A 3,100-nucleotide genomic window follows, 5' to 3' on the forward strand; every position below is an offset into this window, starting at 1 on the left:
CAAAATAATTCTGATGGTGGTCTAGAAAAAAAAAGATATTTTGGGAAAAATACATTGGCTTTAATCACACATGTCATTAACATAACCATGTTTTGCAGTCGTAGAAATCTTCCCATGTTCTCTATTGTTCCTGTTGGTCATAATACATGCATTATGAGCTATCAAATTCTTTTTTAAAAGTTTGTTCTTACTCTTGAAATTTTTTTGAATTGTTAAACTTGTGATACAAAAATATTGTAATGTATTGTATTGCATTGTATTATGATAAAAATGACTCTAAAGTTTGAGTCCCAAGACTTTTTAGTCCTTGTAGAGGAACTTCATCATATTTGGAAAAGAGTGGTTTATTTAGAGGATGATATACCTAAACTTGTAGTCACTGAAGAAGGAGTAACAGAAAAGGTATGTGAGGCGACCTCGAAACCTTACTTTGTAAATCTCTGCATCCTTGGAATGTAATCTATATACATTTTTTTTTTTTTGCCTTCTCAGGAGATATTCTAAGCTTTTCTTTTCTTTTTTTTTTTTTTTTAAATATGGAACACTTCACGAATTTGTGTGTCATCCTTGCGCAGGGGCCATGCTAATCTTCTCTGTATTGTTCCAATTTTAGTATATGTGCTGCCGAAGCAAGCACTATTCTAAGCTTTTCTTTGACTTCTCAGATGGTACTGGAACCCGGTCTTCTGATTTTTTGGGGTTCTAGTTCTACACGTTTCTTCATAGCATGTTATTGTTGTATAGGCTTATGAAAAGAAATTCAAAATCTACCTGACAATTATTTTTCTTTTTAATTACAAACCAATTAGGTGATTTATGTCTTAATATTCCCATCCATGTCCTAAATAACAGGCATTTTAAAACTAAAGAGAACTTAAAAATAATCTTTGACTAGTTCACTGGGTGATCAATTTTTAAAACTTTAAGTCCTGTTTATTTTCACTTGATAAAATATTATAATATGCTGTGTTTCATATATGACTATACATATTTTTTTCTAGAGGTGAATGATGAAAACAAAAAAGAGGAGTGGGATAATTTTTCTAAAAGAAAAAGCTTTCTCAGGGTAAAATAGCACATACAGGATATTTTGTTAGAAAGATGAGAGCCTCTATGCATTATTAAGAAAAGAGAAGTTAAGGTGATTTGCAACAGAAAGAATAGTGCTATTTGGTAACATGTCAAGCCAGATAAGAAGGTAGTTCAAGTTGAAGAGAGAGGTCCTTAATTCTTTAGAAGCTGATGTTATATTTTATTAAAGGTTATACTGTTTATGGCCCTACAGTATGATGAGAAATCCTCTTCATACTTCCTTCTGGTTTAGAGTTAATGTAACTAAGGAAAGAGAAGGAGAATGACTTCATTCAGCAGGACAAGGGACAGCACATCTAGGATGTGAAATGTTGAACATACTAAGAATTGAGCTGAATAAACATCTGCTTCTGACAATATGGTAAACTAGAGGCTCTGGAGCACTTTTCTCCTATGACCAATACATCCTACATAGATCACATTTCTCTCTCTCAGGATCATTCCCAATACTACCTCCAAAAACAATCAACCAACTGACCAACCAAACGAAGTATACAGGTCCGGAGCTGAGAACAGTATACATTGGGAAATGGGAGGCAGGTTCATTGCTCAACAAAACACTAGCATCCAGAAATGAACCAGTTATGAGTGGATGGTCTGAGCCTGAAGCTTTCTTGTCCACTCTAGAGGGTGACTGGAATTATGCCAGGTTTGTGGCAACCTGTAGCTATGTGCAGATACAGAAAAAACATCTCAACTCAACTCTAGTTCTTCAAGAGTCCAAAACATTTTCAATGTCAGAGAACTCACAATGATGAGCAAGCACTGGAGGAGACAAACTGCTGTTAATGACAATCAACAGAAACCTTTAGCAACAGATTTAGACCTGTAGGTACTTCAGATATTAGACATGTTAGGATCAGAATATGGAAAATGCTACATATGAAATATTTAAATAAATAAAAGATGAAATCACAAAAGCAGGCATGTAACAAAAATGTAATTCTTAAAATGAATTGATAACAATTAAAAGGATGTAGTAAACAGCATATTATGAGTCTGCCTTTGAGCCAATGGGTTGCCATGACACGTAATGAAATAGAGTTTCTCATGGTGTTGAACTAGAACACCCAGAGCTTCTCCATAATGAGAAGGTTGCTGACGTGAGAGCCCTTGGGAATGGAGAAACAGTTTGACAGAATTTGTAGCTATAATTACTTAAATTATTTGAGGAGTTTTATATATTTTAATTTTTTATTTTCTTGTTTTCCTTTTTCATAATATTATTTTTATAAGTGCAATATTTTGGCTAGGTACAGTGGCTTATCCCTGTAATTGCAGCACTTTGAGAGGCTGAGGTGGGCAGATCGCCTAAGCTCAGGCGTTGGAGACCAACCTGGCCAACATGGACAAACCCTGTCTCTACTAAAAATACAAAAATTAGCTGGGCATGGTGGCAGGCACCTGTAATCCCAGCTACTCAGGAGGCTGAAATAGGAGGATTGTTTGAGCCTGGGAGGCAGACGTTGCAGTGAACAAGGATTGTGACACTGCACTCCAGCCTGAGTGAAACCCTGTCTCAAAACAAAGCAAAACAAAAACCAAAACACAAGTGCAATATTTTCTTGAATTTTTATGAAAAATCCATTAAGGATTTGGAAATAGTCTTCTTTTTGTTCTCTGCATTATTCTTATTTTCCTGAGATCAATTATCTGTTTATTTTTGGCATTTTCTTTTTAACTGTTCCTTTTTTGAATATACTATTTATTCATTTATGTTGAAAGTTGAGGAATGGGATTAATTTTTCTAAATACTTCTGCTGTTTCCTGATAAGGACAGTTGAGTAGAAGAATGATTGATAAGGATTCCTGTATTCTCGAGCAAATTACATTCACTGTCAGGTTCTATTTTAGATAGGAGGATAGGTTGACAGCCTCCTGTAGATAGGCCCCACATATGAATCTGGGGTAACAATTGCCATTCAAAAGTCAGAGAGAGACCTCCATCTTCAGAAAATTAATTTATAGACGAGACATTTGCTTTTTTTTTTTTTTTTTGCCTAGGTAT

The 3,100-nt window shown here is 34.8% G+C and overlaps 1 non-coding gene across 1 annotated transcript; it reads right to left on the minus strand.

Annotated features, from left to right (window-relative positions):
* Window positions 1–530: 530 nt before the first annotated feature.
* LOC118152466 (U6 spliceosomal RNA) lies at window positions 531–637 on the minus strand. The gene has a single exon (XR_004741228.1). It is a non-coding gene; the product is annotated as a U6 spliceosomal RNA (small nuclear RNA).
* Window positions 638–3,100: the final 2,463 nt, after the last annotated feature.

Source organism: Callithrix jacchus, chromosome 3 (assembly GCF_049354715.1).
Source record: "Callithrix jacchus isolate 240 chromosome 3, calJac240_pri, whole genome shotgun sequence".
NCBI classification, from domain to species: domain Eukaryota; kingdom Metazoa; phylum Chordata; class Mammalia; order Primates; family Cebidae; genus Callithrix; species Callithrix jacchus.